Here is a 20256-nt window from a genome sequence, read left to right on the forward strand (position 1 = left end):
CCGAAAGAAAATTTTCTGAAAAATGACATCCTGGCAATTGTCAGAAAGGAATATTATACATTTTCTGAAAGTGAGACTCGGGAGGATTGAATTAGTAACACATGCTACTTCACACCTGGACTAAGTAGATAAATTGTGTATAATAAGAACATATTTAAATAGTTTATTAGAGGACGTCCACTAATGAGCACGCACGCAGCAGAAAGCCTGCATAGTGACACCTTATTTCTTTGGTCGCCCTGACCATGGGACGGATGTGACCAATAAAAACGCAGGGTCTAGTTCTCATGCTGAGTCTTGGGAAGTGGCCAAGATACCGGTTTCTTAAACAAAGCGAGAGTAAATACAATAATTATTACCCCTTTTTATTACTATACACCAGCGTATTATATTTTGCTTGCCCCCACGTTGCTCCCCTTGCACTCTTTGCTGGTCGGGAGGAAGCGGTGAGGGGTGAAGGGAGGTTGGGGGGAAGTCCCCATCATCGACTCGGGACGCGTGGGAGGGCCCTCGGGGGGTGAGTGGGGCGAGGGGAGGGCGAAGAGGAGGAAAGAGTGGGACGCAGTTGGCTGCAAAGAGGACGCATTGGAAGAGGAGGAGAGAGAGAGGAAGATGTAATGGCAGAGATGAGAGGAAGAGTAGAGAGAGAGAAGGAGTGAATGAACGGTATACGGACATCACCAGGCTTAGATATTCATTTAGTTGCAAATGCGATGCTTTCTGTCTAAGGCTGGATTCATCGACCTCCCTAACAGGTAAAATACTTTTAGCAAGCAATTTCTAAATCTAATCGACGAAACAGATAAATAATTAGACGAATGATTATACATTTAGCATTCGAATCTCTCTCAGGGTTAGGATCTTGCGGATGCGAACAACTTTGAGTTGGCACCCCGGCCTTTCCCTCCTGCCCTTCTGGGACAAACATTGTCCTACGGCTAGCCACCACTTGAAATAATTTTCGTGTCTCTTGTCATTGGGGTATAGCAATCCGAGGATTGGTTTTCAGCATATCTCCCAGCTTTCGTCTCAATTTCCCCCAGAATTTCAGAGTTTTCGCTGCTGTGGTTCTCCATTTACCTAATCACCAAAAAACCAAACCTCTGAGGATAACAAAACGTGAAGAATAAAACCCAAATAAAGATTTTATGAATCGTTTCCTCTAGAAATATTGGGCACATTTGTCGTCAACAGTCCTTTTTTATGAGATGAACCTCTTTTTAATCCTTCTATTCCGCCTTTTACCTCTCTCTTTTTCTGGCTTCTTCCTCACCAATGTTACCGCATCTAATGCACCACAATCCTTCCACTCTTTCAAAACTACGCCCTGCATCTCTTGCAAAGTCACTCGCACATGCACACACAACCGGGACTCGAACCAGAATTTCCGGCTGACTGCTTCCGAGGCATAGAAGTACTCTTACACCGTCAATGCTTAAAGCCCTAAGTCTGGTTAGAGGGATCTGGGTTCGAATCTCAGTTAAGGAGAACGTATTTAACACACTCTAATTCCCCTATTTGTTTTACCCGCACCTATTTACGAGATTTCTATGGAAATGAAGTGGATAAATTCAAAGAACTGCGAGAGATGATGCAACAATTACTTCCACGGAGTCATCCAGTCATGAGCATTGAGATGCAAAAATTTCACGATGTGTGTTAAAAATTATTCGCACTAACTGGGAAAGAAATCACTTGCTCTCTTCTCCATTCTCTTATTGATGATCCTACAATCTGGTTGACTTTCCCTTTTTTGGAAAGGTATTAAAACTGGCCTGACGAAATCTTCCGGCCAAACATCCCTTGTCATAAATGAAATATTGCCTACGTATCTTATTTCATCCTAATTGTCTTAATACCCTAACTAACTCGCCATCCAGTAAACCTTGACCTAACCTATCCTCATTAACGTCATATTCTCTTCCTATGTTTGATATTGCTGACTTAATGTTGCCATATAGTTACACTATTTATATTTTTTATATCTCTCTTAAACCTTTCTGGCTTGATAACTAATTTAAATTAGTCTGAATCATCTTTGCGACAATCGCAGAGTGTAACAATTATTCGTCTTGCCCGGGATTCGAACCCGGATCCCTAGATGTCTGGCCGAGTGCCTGAAGCAGTTAAGATATCAAGGTGTCATCTTACACAGCGAGATATACAGGTAGGCTGTAAAGGAACAAGATATTGTGACGAAATACCGTACATACAATGCCACAGGCATTCGTGGTCGTGCGCGATGCGCCACAGTCCACGAGGTTAAAGCCAACGGCTCCGCTGGCGGCGGGGTAACGCTCTCGGCTACCAATCTATAGGGTGCGGGTTAGAGTCCCGCCCAAGCGGATTTTCTTCAGCCTAGAGCATGGATATATGTGACTGTCCTCATTGTTATGTATAAGGGTTAGGTGGAAGAAGGGACTGCAAAGTCTCAATGTCGCCCCAATAAAGTCGACAAATTAATACGCACTAGGAGGTGTATCACCTTTGACAAATTCTGAGTGTAAAAATATTCCCTTCACCGGGATTCGAACCCTGATGTTCGAGTGCCAATCCGGAAAGCTCTCAAAAACGTGTTCCAACGACTAATTTTAGACTATAATTGACTTTCAAAATTTACTTTAAATTATAATACTTTTTTAACCTGAACGACTATTAAGAGGCCGTCGGTGACCAGCAAAATTCTCCAAAAATTTTCGGAGAAAAACTTTAATTTTTATACATTAACTTACTCAAATGAAGCCTACACGGAATCATGTTTACCTCATATTTCTTCAACCGGCAGCTAATATTCTACTAAACTATACGATATTCTTTATTCTACTAAACTCATACGCCGTACTCGAATATAGTAGCACTAAAAATACTTTGTTCTCAGTGCTCGCAATTTTCAAACCCGAATAAATCTTACTCTTTTATCATTATTAGCATTCTCAGTCACTGGGAGCTGAAATCCATCACGTTATCAAGTCACAGAATAGGTTCGTTTACGGGTTGCATTTTGTTCTGTTCTTTGATCAATTTCTTCATAGATTCTTTCACTGATACCGTCCACACTTTTCTATCTCGCGATTCACGCGAAAAGTTTTAATATGGAAAAATTAGAGGAGGTAGTAATAGAATACAAATAAGGGTAAATTTCTTCATCATTAGTCTTCTGTTTGTAGCCTAGCGCGAGAAATATTTACTTGAACCTCCAATTCACTTTGGGAATGTTTCAATCAGTGACTCTTATTCCATCCTTTTACGCTCAAAAAATAATCGAAAGGTATTACTGACCAATGAATTAGTTCGACCAATGGAAATAAATGACTCACTCACTCTTGCTTCAGTTATTATAATAATTTAAGCTTGGTATAAGAGCCATAGGATATTCAAGAGAGTAACAACGAAGTTCATCATAGTTTAACAGACTTAGGTGAATTGCGTGAAGACTTGAAAATGAAGCCCCGGGCCGTTCCCTCTTTCTAGGCACTACCTAGAAATCTTGCCCAGAAAAAAGATTTTAACGCTATAGTGGCTTTTTAGGAGAAAGGTACAGTCTGTACTCGCGTAATGCCTAAAGTTTTGCAGCCATCAAGAAAATGCAATGAGCGTAAAATGTTTAGGAATAAATAGAATTTCGTAACAAATTCAAAATGAATTGTTTCATGAAGGTGGAAGGTATTTTAATTTTGCTATCATAACGTCTTCAGCTCCCTTACCTCTAAAAACTTAGAGGAGTATGAATATTTTTAATAATAGAAATTTTAAGTTTGCATTCCCTTCTATGCAATAGCATATTTCAAAAACTTCGCTAAACGTTATATTTGGCATACTTTCATTGTAAAAACTTCCGTTAAATAGTTTAACATTGAGGAATATCAATTAAAAACGAGATTTATTATGTGTAACTGTGCTGCTACTACCATTTTAGCTCTCAATAAAATGAAAATGATGCCTTCTATGCCTGTTATGTTCTCGTGGTTAATGGAAACTCCTGGAGCCAGGTGACCTACCTTTTTTACTGATTGACATTAAAATTCCGCATTTCTGTCGTTTTTTGCATCAATCAGTTTACACGTTTATGATTTTATAATTAAATAGCTGGACCTAATCAAAGAAATTATTTTTTTTTCCTCGATCTAAATATGCCGAGCTTGAAGAGCACCCTTGGGACCATCACACAATTCCGGGGCCTAACGTCCTTCTTTGTGCATAGATATTATAATGTTGCTAAAAAGATTTCTTTTATTTTTCATTTTAGTTCATTTTTGTATGTTGTGCTAATCGCAAAGCCCCCTTTGTTATGAAGTAGACACCAATGGGATAATTTCATATGGTTAACTCCTCGAAAGAGTGAGAAATTTTTGAGTCAGATTTTACGTGAAAGACACTGTTATCCAAATAAAACTTCAACTTTATAAGATTCTTCAAGTTGGCTCCACATTTCTGGGGCTAGATACTTTCAAAAATTTTCAAGGTGAGATAAGCACTAAACATTTATCCTTGCTAGTTACCGTTCTGATGGGTTCATTTTTTCAATGTTCAAAACAATCCTGTTGTCCTCAAGCCAAAGAGCTGGAAGCGCGTGCGATTCTACAAGAGCCAGCTATTCCTGTGATTTCCAGCGTCCTGACGGAGAGTGGGAGGGTGGAGAGGGAAATCGCTGCGTCGCCAACATCGACCCCTTTCGCCGCACCCACACCCCCCGCCAGCGGCCGTGCCGGTGGCCCGAGTCGCCCCACGCGCGAGGCCTTCGCCACCGAATGCTTCCATCCGAACAAAATAGGCACACGAGACCACGAAACAAATTACTGATAAATGAATCGACCCACCATCAGGAACCAATGCGATCAAAAAGAAAACTTCCCGCGTGAGGTCTTGCTCTCAAGGTCGTTCGTTCTTGGAATTCATTTCCAGAAGAAAGGACGGTCAAAAAAAATGTTTAAGGACCGTCCTGTAAAGGGTTAATTGTGTGCGCCATTAGCGATTTCAATCGGAAGAAACAGCCAGCCACCAGCAAGCGACCTGATTGTGTCCTTCGGTTGTTATTGGGGCGCCGAATTAACGGCGTGTTCTGAGGCTTACCACGTACGTACAATAGGGTTTCGACGGATTGATGTTAGGACACGATCGCGGTGATTTTTCTTCTCTTTGGGATTCTTTCTCCGGCGGGCAGGGGTGGGGGAAGTTGAATCGAAGGAGGAGAAAGAAATGAGGCGGAATGGAAGGAAAGGAGAGGGGATGGGTGGGGAGGGGGTGGCGAATGCAGGAGACACGGGAGTCGCCGAAATGGGAGCCATGACTGCAAAACGGAAATGCAGAGGAGGGGGGCGGAAGAGCAAGTGGGAGACGGGGAGGGGTCGGTGACTGACCACCGCGAAGTGGAATTTAATTCAAAATAGACTCCAAGTGGATTGAGAAATGTTCTAACATTTTGCGCCGAGTTTCTGTTTTCTTAGAATTACATGAATACGACTAATCGAATGAATGAAATACTCATGAACTTGTATTTCACATTTTTCAATTCAATACAATTTGGCCCGTTCGATAAGAATCGGGAAATGTATTGTTACAATGTTTTTTCTGGTACCTTTTAAACCCCCAATACAATTGTGTTAATTTTTACAGAATATGAGTTACATACCCCTCCTTTCCGTCGGTCTCCCCGTTCCAACTTTATCTTTTGTTGATAAATCTATCCAATATTTTCCTAATCGGTTTCTCGTGGAGATAATTCCCACTTTGTTGGACCTAATGCAAATATCCAAGGATAACTCCCAGTTTGCGTCTTTTCTCGACATAAATTGGGCAATAAAGGACTCTAAGTATTGCCGTGTACTTTTCCATCATGCACTTACATGTTCCCTCCTTTTTCCCTTTTTCTTGATGATCTTAACTCCCCGTATCCTGTTAAAATTTGCGCAATTTCTTTGCAAGTTTTATAGTTGATCTTCATTCTTTCCTTCACGCTAGATAGGAATTGTCTGGTTTTGTTTTTCACATTTCTAATGTTTCCCATTCCCTTTCTCATTTTTCCAAGAAATGTACTCTTATAACCTTCCTGTTCCAGCTCCATTTCTCAGTTGGAGACAAAGTTAAATCTCCTAGAGTAGCCTCTTCCATTTCACTCAGCCGTGACTTGATTATTCTTTCCTCTATTGAGAATATTATCGGCTGTATCCCGGTTATTATCTGTAGAGATTTATTACAGACCATGTTGTAGCTCCCGGATATTGCAATTAGGCAAGATCTTTGGGCCTCCTCTAGTTTCCTCCGGATTCTGCTGTAATTTAGCCTCTCTCCCCACACCTCACAGCCATTGCCAATATTAGGATAGTGACTCCATTGTATATAGTTCTTAAGCTATTTGAGGTAATGTCAAATCAGTTTCTGCAGTCTTCATAAGTTGTTTTTGGAAAGTTAGTCCGTCATTGAATTCCCATCAAATGCCCAGGTATCTAAATGTGGAGGCTCTTTTTACGTTTTGACCATAGATTTTTATATTTGGGTTTCGCAACAATTTTTTCCCGAACACGACCAATTTGGTTTTATTAACAGAAATTTTTAATTTTACTTTCGCACTCCATGACTCCACTATATGGCAAAATTCCTTTGCGATGTTTTCTATTTTTATCGTGGAATTTTCAGGCATTGTGATCTCAACGTCATCGGCGTGGGCCGTCCATCGGCAGTTTTCAGGAAGGGGTTGATTCAACAGATTTACTTAGTTATATTTTGGTAATTCTATCAAGAAATAATTTTTCATAAGTTCTACTATTGCTCCCGGAATATTATTACTTTTGAGTAGGTGCATGCAATGAGGCCACCACAAGGAATCAAATGTCTATGAATAAGGCTACCCTGTGCTGAAATTTGCTTGTACGCTTGTGTTGTGTATTATATTTTTAAATTTCTCCTTAACATGTTCTTTATTTTCTGTTGATTACTGTCAACATTAATTCCATCCATAATTTGATTATAGATAAAACAGATCAAATTGTTTTCCATAAATAAAAATTAAGTTGCAATATAAAAATATCCTTGTATTTTTTCCTAATGAAAAGATTAAGGATGATACAGAAAAAAAGGTGAGAACTACATATTTTATGGTTTCGCTTTGATTGGTTGTCGGTTGATCGTTACCTACATTTATCGCCATGAGGTACTATATAGTACTTTCCAGGTAGGTATCTATGCCAGAAGTCAATTCCAATAGTAATTCTTTACGCTAGTAACAACAAAGGTACGAGGATTAGAAAAGTTTTACCTTAAAAAAGATCTTATCTCTGCTAAATCAAAATAAGATCTATTTGCATTTTAATATATACATATCTATTTCTGCTACAACTCATCAAGGTTTTGAAATAGAGGCTGAGAGGATATATTTTTGGAAATAACATTTTGCCAATACTACCTTGATCAAAAATTTCCCGGAATTTATTCAGAAAATTAAAAATACAAGTTTATTCATCTAAATCTATATTGTCCCCTTCAAAGTAATCCCCATCGACTGCAACACACTTATGCCAGCGCTTGATCCAATCCTCGAAACATTTTTTATATTCGGTTTTCGGTATGTCCATCAGTGCTTCCTGCGATTTTTCCATTACTTCCTCTCGGCTGCTAAAACGCGTTCCCCGTAATGGTTTTTTAACTCGATTGAACAGAAAGAAGTCACAGGGAGCCAAATCAGGTGAATTCGGTGGCTGTTGGATGGTATTTGTTGCATTTTTCGTCAAAAAATTACGAATAATGATAGCACTGTGCGACGGTGCGTTATCATGGTGCAAAATCCACGAGTTTTCTGCCCACATTTCTGGTCTCTTTCGGCGAATTGCTTCACGCAAACGTCTCATAACGCCCAAATAATACTCTTTGTTTACTGTCTGGCCTTCTGGCAAAAATTCATGATGCACTACACCGTTGTAATCCATGAAAACCGTCAGCATTGCCTTCTTTTTTGACTGAAAACGACGTGGTTTTTTTGGTCTCGGCTCATTTGGTGAACGCCATTCACTTGCCTGATGTCTGGATTGCGTGTCGTACTCATAAACCCACGTCTCGTCTCCAGTAATGATCCTTTTGATGAATGTGGGATCGGATTCAGCCTCGCAAATCATGTCTTTTGCGACGTCAACACGGTCTCTTTTTTGCATGAAATTGAGGTCTTTTGGAACCAACTTTGCTGCTACACGACGGAAACCCAAATCATTAACCACAATGTCTTGGGCGGATCCATAGGCAATGTTCAAGTCCTCCGCTATTTCTCTGATGGTTAATTTGCGGTTATTGACCAACATTTCTTTTACTTTATCAATTTTTTCACCGACTTTCGATGTCGATGGTCTGCCACTGCGTTCATCATCTTCGATTGACTCACGACCACTTCTGAACCGCTCGTGCCACTGGTAAACGACCGTTTTTTTTAGAGAATCGTTGCCGAAACACTTTTCCAACATTTCCAACGTCCGTGCGCCACTAAATCCGTTTTTTACGCAAAATTTAATACAAGTTCGTTGTTGAAAATTTAAATCCATTTCTGAAATTGTAAAAAATCGCCAACACACACAGAGATAGATGTACTCTTGGCTACGTAACTTTTGCAAATGTCAAGTTATGACACTAAGATTTAAAGGGAATATCAACAACAGATGTACCAATTTAACAAAAAAAACAGAACTCAAATCGGAACGATGGGAGCGCCACACGGTGGTTATTCCGGGAACTTTTTGATCAAGGTAGTATTTTGTATGCATTTTCAGGAAAGAATTTTTAATTGAATGGAATTGGATATACCGTTGGCACCCTCCATTCACTAAACGAAAAGTGGGAGGTATTAAAAAAATACCTGGCAGTAATCTCGGTTGAGGCTAAAAATATTATGCTTTATTGATTAAGATAATGCTATTTTTGATAGAGAAATCAACTGTAGTGAAACTAGCAATACTAGTATGACTGCTCAATCATCCTCTTTCTGCTCAATGAAGAAAACTCTTAGTCTTCTGTAGAAGGAGAAGTTATACTGACTACATAACCCATTCACCGCCGAGTTTCAAACCAGTGAATCTTTGCGCAAACTCATTAAATAAACCTTAAGAATTATAACTCAAATGAGCTTATACACTGACGTATAATTAATATGATTTTTCGACTTTGACTCATACTCATGGATAAATTAATATATTTTAACTCGGAAAAAACATCTCAATTTAATTTTGGACAGCGCAAATGGAGAATTGTGACATGAAGCCAAATTCACTGTCATTCGATGATAACACGGGTTTTGATACAACTTCGGAGTAATTTCTGATTATCTATCATAAGCGTTTTAGGAGAACCGTTAGAAAAAAAATTGCTAGGAAGTGTTACCAAAAAATCTTTAAAAAAGCAGAAATGCGCTTGAATTAGTGAAACAAGCAAAAATAAGATTTCGGTACTGACTAATCAGAAACCGCGTGGTTATAGCCTCACTAGAATCGAAATCAAAAATAAAGCGATCTAAAGCATTATCATAGAACATTTTAAAGTAACTGATATATATTTAAGTACACTCAAAAGTAGACAGTTAAGAGTGCTGTTCTCCGTTAGGATTATATTGATTGAAAATTTTATATATGTGGGTATACATATTTCACATACTATAATGCGTTATAGTTAACAACAAAAATTCCTTAGATTCCTTCAGGCATTTCTTTCTCAGATTCAAATTTCCTGACTAATATTAAGTACATACACGCTTTTTGAACAATAGAATAGCATGTAAATGTATAAAAAGCGGAGTGAAAAGGCGTCGAACTGAGTTTCCTTCACCTTCGATTCCTATCCGATTCGACGACCGAGTTTGGAAACGGCGAAGTGATTTTTTCACCTACTGAATGCGGATCAAGGAATAATTGTGACGACCCATATAACGAGCCCCTCTGGCAACCCCTGCCCAACACCGTCCCGTCAGCTTCCGGAGAAATCACGCCGAAACGGGAGGGCGTCGCAAAGAGCGAATGAAAGATTCAGGGTGAGTTCGAGTACACCAAAAATCGGGCCGACTTAAATTTGGAGCGAAACTAAATACTGTTGCGCGGGCGATCGATTTCCACGCCGCCCCGCTCTGCCCTCAAAAGATCTACGAAATGCTGATGGGTGACCCTCAGCGACTCGGGATTAATGAAAAAGCCAATACTCGACGCCGATTGGCAGATTTCACCACCCCCCTTTCCTTCCCCACGCATTCCAGGGTCCTCCTCTCTCTTTATGACAAACAGAGCGAAAGAGGAATAAAGGGGAAGGGGGCGCAGAGCAAGCACGGGAAAGTGCCCCGAGTGGGGGGTCAAAGGCAGAGGAGATGGAGGGGAAAATGGGGCGAGCGGGGAAGGATAGTTTCCAGACAGATCTCGCATTTCATTCCTGTGACACCCCATTTATATGTTTCCCTTTTTACAATTGAACTACTCATTACTTATCCGTAAGTTAGTTATCCTACGAAATCCATCTTTTGGTCTGAAAAATATCTTAGTTTTGTGTAAAACAAGGTACTTTTTACAAAGGTTTACTTTACACAGAGAGGTATTGGAAATAAAACACCGAAGAAAATGAAGTGATTGTAATCGTGAAAAAAATATTTTTTTGACTAAGTACGAACATTTCTCATTACTAATTAAAGGATCATATACGCAAAAGTACTTCAAATACGGATTAGTGTGTTCAGTGCACATCATATTCGTATAATCAACCAATTTACTAGTTGTTTCGGGATAAATTTTCGAGAAAGTTTTGCGCAGCAACAATATTGCGTACACTGTTGATTAATGAGGACAACACTCGTAGAGTATCAAATTTTTCTTTGTTAATTAAAGGCTTATGCTTGTAGCAAATAAACGTGGCAGTTCACGAGGTCGAGCGCTAGGCTACTGGCTGGAAAGCTTGGGTTTGATTCCGCGTGACTCCTCTGGGCACCCTCAGCTTTACACAAGGTGTGTGATTTTTCGAGAACGAAATCTGCCTGGGAAATCAAAGCGGCACAGGGAAAGGAACTGCCCATCTTCAACACCCTGCTTTGAGAACCTCACTCGTCGTTTGACTTAGTATTGGGTAAGCTGTACTCTCACCTATCAAACCAACCTTCGGGTTGATAGCTGTAATTTTTATGCAAGTACCATTCATTTAAGTTTTGATTAATTAGTATGAGCTGTGCACCCCAACTTTGTGGAAATAAATATTTGAAAATGACATTTTGCCTTATTCCACGAATATACATCCAGAAAAAAATACGCCGAAAGACAATTTGTACAAAATCATCAGATTTTAAGGGCGAACTGTAAATTATGAAAAACAAATATTATGGGATATGGAGACCATACTCTTAAAAGGCCAAAAGTGAGAAAGTCACCGGCGTATAATTATTATCCTACAAAGCATGTGGAACAAGTGGTGTTTGGGAATTTCGTTAACGGAAAATCATTAGGGAGAGAGAAACTGAAAGATAAACACTGATGAGCGAGAAAATTGAATGAATCAAACAAATAATTCATATGAGCAAAATAAAAACAGAGAAAGTCAAAATTGTCCGTGCATATTGTGCATGTAGGTATATTTTGCATTGAAGCAATGAGAGCAACAGTTGAGCACATTCCTTCATTGAGGCAGGTTAAAGGTAAATGGATGGCAAGATCTTATTTAAGAATAGCATTCCGGGAGGAAGTGCTTATCTTAACGTGAATAATCGCCAAGAGAATATTATTATTTATATATTTTAATTTATTGGCAATGGCTTATATTAGTCCACGTGCTGGAGACTAGGTGAGTCCTTTCGTGATGAAATCCTCCCCATCAAAAAGCGTAGATAAGAATACCTGCGTCAAGGAGGATGGAACATTGCGCGTTGACGTGAGCCCACTCCGCAACGGAGTGCACCCAAACCCCTTGGCGAAGGAACCAATTCACAATGGGAACATCCTTCCTCTATTAGAGATTTAAAAGTATATTGAGACTCGGAATGAACACGCTGAGTGTACATTTTTAAAGAATTCCATTAATTAATAATATAGGTTGAAATTTATTTACTTATTTTTATTTGACTAATAATGGTTTGTATTTGTGGTTAACGGTATCGCCTTTGGATGAGAAAGAGAATACACTCGCGGGTGCAATATGAACTAATTAACGAAGTAACAAGATTATAAAAATATTTTCGGCATAAGAACCTGCCGAGGAGAATACAAGAGACAGAGAAGAAGAACGGCTAGATTCTTGGATGGGTGAGAAGAATCTCAAGCCCAGGATGAACTCAACGGAGTAGACAATGAACGACAGGAAGATAAATAAATGTGAAAAACCGCGTAACACACTAAAGCAACCGGATGGAGCGCAGTACCCCACTGTCGAAGTTTGCATCGAGATGCTAAAGACAAGTGATAATGAAAAGCGGACGGCTAAACCTAGGCACCAATGGAGTACCGGTTCGCTACATACGTTCGATGCAGGGCGGAGGAAATGCATTTGGTGGGCGTATTGATAAAATATCAGGCGGAGAGAAGAGGAAGCGTGGAGAGCGGAAAAATGGAAAAGGAGGAGGAAAGAGGAGGAGAATGAGAGAGAGCGGGAAACAAATGCGCAGGGAAGGAAATAATGAGAGAAGCATTGCTAGGGAAAGGCGGGAGGGGAAAGGGTTCGAGGAGAAGAGGAGTGGAGAGAGGGTTTGCGCGAAGAATGGAATAATGGAAGGGGGCGGGGGAGAGGAAGGGCGTTCGGGAGGAAGGGGGTGGGAGGGCGGGCGAGAAATAAAATTTTGACGGGAGGGGAAGGAAGATCCAAACAGTCGGTGGGTGAGTGGGAGGGGGGGACACTGGTGAGAGGGGGGAAGGGTTCGTGGTAGAATGGACCCAGCAGGGTAAAAGAGGGAAAGGGTAAAAGGTAGGGGGTGCGGGGGTTTTCGGGGGAAATGTAAGGAGGGGGGTGAGGGGCATAAAGGGTCCGAGGGAGGAAGGGAAGCTGTGGAAGAAATAGTTGAAGGGAATGGATGAAGGGAATTGAAGGGGAGTTGAGGGGAAAGGGGCTAGGGGGTGGAGAATGTTGAAGAGGAAAGGATAAAGGTGAGGTGGGGAGAGAAGAGGGATGGAAGGAGGATGGGGGAGGAGATAAGGGATGAAGCGGGGCGGGGGTAGGGGGAGCTCTCCACAATTTATCATTAGCGAACCCTACCCTGCACACAACCCCTCTCCCCCCATCCCGCTGCCCCACCTCCCAGACCGAACCCCCTAACGCCCACCCCCGCAGGAGAGGAAGAGAGGGAGAAGGGGGAGCGCATGCCCGGTAACCATGGCAACGGCTGAATAATTCAAGAGTGGGTGGGGAGGGTGAGGGGAGAAATGAGGGGGGTGGAAGGGGAGAGATTTGATGGTGACTAGGGTGTCGGCGGGATGAGGGGGAGGGAGGGGACAGGGTAACGGGAAAGGGGGAGGGGAGAGAGAGGTTTCCACGGGCTATATAAACCCCTTCCACACGCAAGCACATACACCCACACACACAAACACCATATCCCCTATTCCCGCCTCCCTCTCTCCCTTGTCCTGCTGTTCTGTCCTCCCTCCCAACTCCCCCTTTCCTCTCTCTATCTCCTCTCTCCCACTTCCCTCTCGCCCCCTCGAAACCCTGACCGCGCATGCGCAACCCCGAAAGCGGGGTCTCTCCGGAGCCTCCGGGCTGGCGGGTGGTGGGACGGGAAAATGAACGCACGACGAGGAAATTTTACATCCTCCGAGTATAAAAACTAATGGAACGCTCTCCCTCCCTCTCTCTCTGCCACCCTCCCTATTCCCCACCCTCCCCTTCCCTCCAACGTTCCCGTCCTCTCTCTTTCCCGCGCGCACACAGTTTGGTGCTGGTGGTGCCTAGGAGAGAGGAGCAGGGGGGGTAGAAAGGACGAGGGTGGGTGGGGGAGGATGTAGTCGGGCCGAAAAAAGGGTACTGGGGAAAAGGAGTAGGTAGGTGCGGCGGCGGGAGATAGAGAGAGGCGCAGGATTGGAGAGATGTGATAAAAAAAAGAAATTTCGGGGAACTTGGAGCGGGAGTGCGGGGCGAAGGGGAGGGGAGGAAGGGAGTTAGGCCGGGCTAAAGGGTGCAAATCCTATTTCACCCACGTGCCAACGCAAGGCAAAAGGCGTGACGGGATATCACGGAGCCCTTCCTCCTTCGACGCCCGTGCATATATTTGCATTGATCTGCAAGTACCTGCGGGCGTCATGAATACACACAGTCACACGCACACACATCGCCCGTTTTCGACCGAAATAAATTAAGAACGGAGACCAATTATCTATCCATCCAACTATGCATTTCTCCACCCCGCTTCCTCTCTCGCTCTTTACTCTCTCGCCATCGGGGATTATCCGTCGCAAAATAGGTCAGCGAGCGGAGGGAGGACAGCAGGAGGTTAGGGGGTGCAGCGGTCATAAAATTCCCATTCGGGGTGCATAAGAGTGGAGGATCAAAGTCTCGGATTGTTTACAAACAAGTGTATGGTCTCGTCGATGACGAATAAACCGATTGCAGGCGGGTGATGCACCATGGCGCTAGACCGCATAGAAAATATGATGTAGATAAGAGCGTGGTGGGAGGATTTTGTGGCGACTCGCAGCAAATCAGTGACGAACGATACACACATATGTGTGCGTGTGAGTATGATATATATATATATATATATATATATATATATATATATATATATATATATATATATATATATATATATATATATATATATCGATTATACGGAAACACTCACACGAGCAGTATAATAATGGGACGTGTACGTATATGTATATATATATATATATATATATATATATATATATATATAGATATATATATATGTATATATTCGTTCAAATATATGTATGTATTATAGATAATGATATAAGGAGAAAGAATAGGAACATACTACCTTGATCAAACATTTCCCGGAATTTATTCAGAAAATTAAAAATACAAGTTTATTCATCTAAATCTATATTGTCCCCTTCAAAGTAATCCCCATCGACTGCAACACACTTATGCCAGCGCTTGATCCAATCCTCGAAACATTTTTTATATTCGGTTTTCGGTATGTCCATCAGTGCTTCCTGCGATTTTTCCATTACTTCCTCTCGGCTGCTAAAACGCGTTCCCCGTAATGGTTTTTTAACTCGATTGAACAGAAAGAAGTCACAGGGAGCCAAATCAGGTGAATTCGGTGGCTGTTGGATGGTATTTGTTGCATTTTTCGTCAAAAAATTACGAATAATGATAGCACTGTGCGACGGTGCGTTCTCATGGTGCAAAATCCACGAGTTTTCTGCCCACATTTCTGGTCTCTTTCGGCGAATTGCTTCACGCAAACGTCTCATAACGCCCAAATAATACTCTTTGTTTACTGTCTGGCCTTCTGGCAAAAATTCATGATGCACTACACCGTTGTAATCCATGAAACGATGGGAGCGCCACACGGTGGTTATTCCGGGAACTTTTTGATCAAGGTAGTATATACAAGACTAGCACAGGAGAGGTGGGGAAGGCTGAATCGAGCAGATCACAAGCGCAAAAATATTTCCTTGACCATGGGCTGATCCCCGAACCACTTGAGCTATCGAGGAAACGTAAATTATATTGAAATCTGCAGGGTGCTTATGCAGCCAGCAGCATCGGCTCGGCAAGTCGAAAGATTAGTGGTGTAAGTCTCGGTCAGGGAATGTGTGCATACATACATTCAGATATGAATGCTATTTACAAATATCTTCGAAAATAACGCTCTTCAGCGATGACACAAATATTTTAAAATTTTGATTAAAATATTGGTACAGAAACTAAGAGAAAAGTCAGTCATATTTTAGTTTTGACGTTTCGACAACATGGCCGGCATAATCAGAATATTTGAAAGTTATAATCAAAGTTTATAAATAAATATATAAATATATAATTAAATATATATATATATATATATATATATTTATTATGTGTTTGTGTATGTGTGTGTGTGTGTGTGTGTGTACCATTCCATCTCTCAATCAACCTTCCCATCTCGACCTGCACCATTTGCAACAAAAATATTTCACCTCTGCATTTCCAATTAAGGCCGAGAAATCGGAAATTACGGTGCTGTTTCACATATTCTGAAAGTAACAAATCCATTTATTTAAAAACGTTAGTTATAAGATTTAATTAATAACATATTGAAATATTCCTGCTTTTCTACGGGTAACTCGGATAAAAAATGACGAAAGAATATACTGGCACATTTTTGACGGTGTAATGCATAAAAATTGAAAAGTTAACTTGAATTGATTCGATTCAACTGAAGATACGCCATTACTTTATATTTTATCAACTATATTTGAAATAATATTTCACTGTACCTTTTAACTTGTTAGGAGGTACATCAATGTTGATAGCAAAATGAATTACTCACCCGCGTTCTTTTATATGCACAATTTTTTACCCAATTTTCATGAACGTGCGCATCCTATAAACAGAAAGTGTGTCCAGATATGACAGTTTTTATTTTACTGTGTAATTTCTATGCACACATGGAATGAAAATAAAGATAAAGAAAACCGTTGAACTTTTTAATGATCCGCATTTTAACGTATTATGACGCTAATCCACGTCTAATAAATCCAACTGAGAATCTTTAGCTGCTAAATTACTGCAATTAAATAAATGTTTGTATCATTTTCGCAAAATGAATTGTTCTCAGTATTTCTGCCCAGGTTTTAACATTATTTCATACAAATTTATAAGATTCTGAAGTATTTCATTTAAACTACCAACTAAGATTAGTAGTTAAACAGATTTGCTTCAGTTAGAATTTATTTCTTATTTCACATCACCACATTTGTCATACCTTTTCATTTGTGACACTTGTAACTTCACGTAAGGTTCGAAATATTTTAAATCATATTAATAAAACTGTTGAAACATAATTCTGATTATTTAAAATATTTCTTCTCCCATTATTACGCGGCTGAGTGAAAAATTATTTATTTATCACCATCCTCAATGATGAACGCAGCTCCTCTTAATAATTCTGGGAATTCAACCTAAATGTGGCACATGATGGGTCTAAAATTGCAGTCATATCCTATATATATAGAAGAAACACTTGTAGCGATTATTTTCCCAATGTCCTCGGACCATGAAACTATTATACAGCAGATGCGATGTAATGGTTCGTTGAGGCGATTAGTCGTTTTCACGAGTCAGTCACTACCTGAGCTAATCCGGGCCAGCTATACATACACCCGGCCAACTTTTGAATCCTAGCAAATTTCATATTTGCATCGTTGAATGCATTTATTCTTTCCTTAAGATTTTAAAGTAGCATTATTAAATCTATGAATGGGATAAATTTCTTTATTCAACCTACTTTTCCATTAATATTTCCATTTAATCTCTTTTATGTGTCGTAATTTTTTATCAATCACTAATAAAAGTTATCCAACATTCATAACAAAATGATGTATTTATAATATTCCGAAGACAAGAATACAATTAATGGTCATAGACTAACTAAATGCCAGTTAGAACATTAGATATAAATATCCGAGGAGCCCACAATATTATTATTTGAATAACATATCTCCTAAAGTGATGGCAACAGTGTATCGACACTAAAATCAAATCTATGGTGACATCGCACCATGCATTCGATAATTGAACGTTGAATTTCATTTTACCCGCCCAGTTTTCCAAAAAAAACGTAATTTCGTGTTAATAGAGTGACTGTTTTTGAATTGAATATTTCATTTTTTTTCATTGCGAATAATATATCAATAAATCCACACTTTGCGCATCCGTAATAATGAACTTTAATTCATTAAGTTCGAATGATTTTTATTCGCTGGAAATGAACAATGACTCAAAACTGAGAGCACGTTAGGCGGCCGAGTAATGTAGATTCGTTCATTTATTCAAGAACCGAAAACAAAAAAAATAATTACTATGCAATATAATACAATGACTAAAAATCAGTATATTTTTCAAACGAAAAATGTACTATTGGAAATCTATGTGTATTGGTATTTAGCATTTTACAAGAAGAATACCCGCAGATTTTCATAACCTGTCACTTCCCTAAATAAGGGCCTTTCTAAAAGTCTTTTACTTAGGGGTTTTGATGAAGAAAGGGGAGGGGTGTAAGGTACCAAGGGAGTTCAGATTTTCTTACCCAAGGTTTATTATTGTATCTGTTCAGCTAATACTTAAATTATCGTGTTTTATTACGTATGTTATAATTCAGAAGTTTAGAAAATGGTTCCACGTAGGTTTATCCACATTCCCTACATTTATTGGCTAACATATAGAGGATGGATATAGCAAGTCGAAGCCAATTGTAGGTATTTCATAGAAAATCAGGAAATGGTACGGGGAACTTTAGTAGAAAAAATTTATACAGGGTGTGGAAGCATAACTTTTTTTAAATTGGTTTTGCTTTATGAAAAACGAAGTTATGTTGCCGCACCCTGTAATATTCAATCGGTGTCAACTTTACTTTTAAAGCAATGCAAAATAAGGTGAATACGAGCTTCGGTCGAGAAAAATCATACATATCTTCGAACGAATTCACTTGTCAATTTTTTAACTTATGGTTTTATATTTATATACGACGAAATTAGCTCGCAATAAATATTTACTGCGGTTACGTAAAAGTCGGATGTATTAAGGTTTCGTTGGTTTATCTATACGTCGACACCGAAACTGCATTGCATGCCATCGAAACGACTTTAACACTGCCTCATTATCTCAACCCCGACTTTTGTTTTGCGTGGAAGGCGCATATTTCACATACTAGGCTTTTCAGCATCATTCTGTCGGTACGCAGGCTCCGGCAGCCCACTCTCAAAATGTAGGGACGGCTACTTCGGATTACTGACGTGCTATAAATGCAATCTATATTTTGATACTTTTGATGATGATCAGAATAATTTGATAGAATTCAACGACCAACCAAATCGAAAGAGAATTTATATATACATTTATGTCCCATTTGAAAAAATAAGTCTCACCACCGGTTGGGTACTTCCTCTTCCCCACTAATTCTGGTCCAGCGCACTTAAAGGGCTCTCCGCTTAACATTTCTTTATCCAATCTCTCTGTTGAGCAAATAATTCATATAACATCAACACTTCAAATAAATTACACTTTAATGTTATCGACGATAATATTTTTAAATATATGAATGCCGGATTAGTTCGTCTGCCTGATGTTAATTTATAATAATATTAATTAGGATATAATAAGATTTAATATCCATCCATTTGAGAACAACGAACTGTAAACGCATAAAGTAGAAACTCTGCACTTATTAAAACAGTCGCCGTCTCATTTTTCCGATATCACCGCGAAAAATTTCCTAGGAAATCGTGGAGAAGACTTCGCGGATACTGTTGATGATGTAATATGACTGTCTCCTCGAGAGTGCCACATGCCTCTAGTTCATACACTTCGCTCGGAGCGCAGACGAAGAACACAAACATGAGCAATGACTAACGAGATAAACGCAGTACCTGGGCACATATCGAACACTAGATAATTTTTTTTGTCTGTTTGTGGGTATTTCGTCGAATTGCTGAAACAAGCATGTGAGAAGGTTTCGACCGGGGCAACTTCAAAATGCAACCAACATTCTTCGGGAGACGCATATACCTGAGAGGCAGATAGAAAATAGGATAGCATATCTGTATATTGTTCATCCATGTATTAACTTTCAATAATTTATGGGTGAAACAAAACCGAAAATTCAGCACATTCATCAGGTACTCTATGGAAGAATGTTTGCACCTTTGTTGATATATTTCACTTCGAGATATGAAATTTTTCAACCTCTGTCGCTGATACAATGTTTGAACAAGTACATGTTACATAGTATGCTGGTATATAGTATGTCAGAGCACATTGCGTCCTGGAAGCTAATGAGAATCCAATGTCCGTGGTGCGCATTCCTACAAAAAGAGCTACAACGTACACTGTGGCTTCACGTATTACCTTGAGTATGAAAAACCTAGTAGTTTTATTCTTTACCTCGCTGAGAATGGGCCATCAAACGGAAATCTTCGCATCAATGGACCTCACCTTCCCGTTAATGCTGATTTGTGAAAGGATATATCGATCGATTGTCGTAAATTTCAACGTTCATGTAGGTTTGCCCATTAACGAGCTACCTATATATCATATTAGTAAGGAAGACAGCGACCCAAAATATTTAGTTAACATGTCTCAAAGAGTAAAAAACAGGGCAGCAAGTAG

The sequence above is a fragment of the Hetaerina americana genome, unplaced genomic scaffold (assembly GCF_022747635.1).
Source record: "Hetaerina americana unplaced genomic scaffold, ioHetAmer1.1.p SCAF_9, whole genome shotgun sequence".
NCBI classification, from domain to species: Eukaryota; Metazoa; Arthropoda; class Insecta; order Odonata; family Calopterygidae; genus Hetaerina; species Hetaerina americana.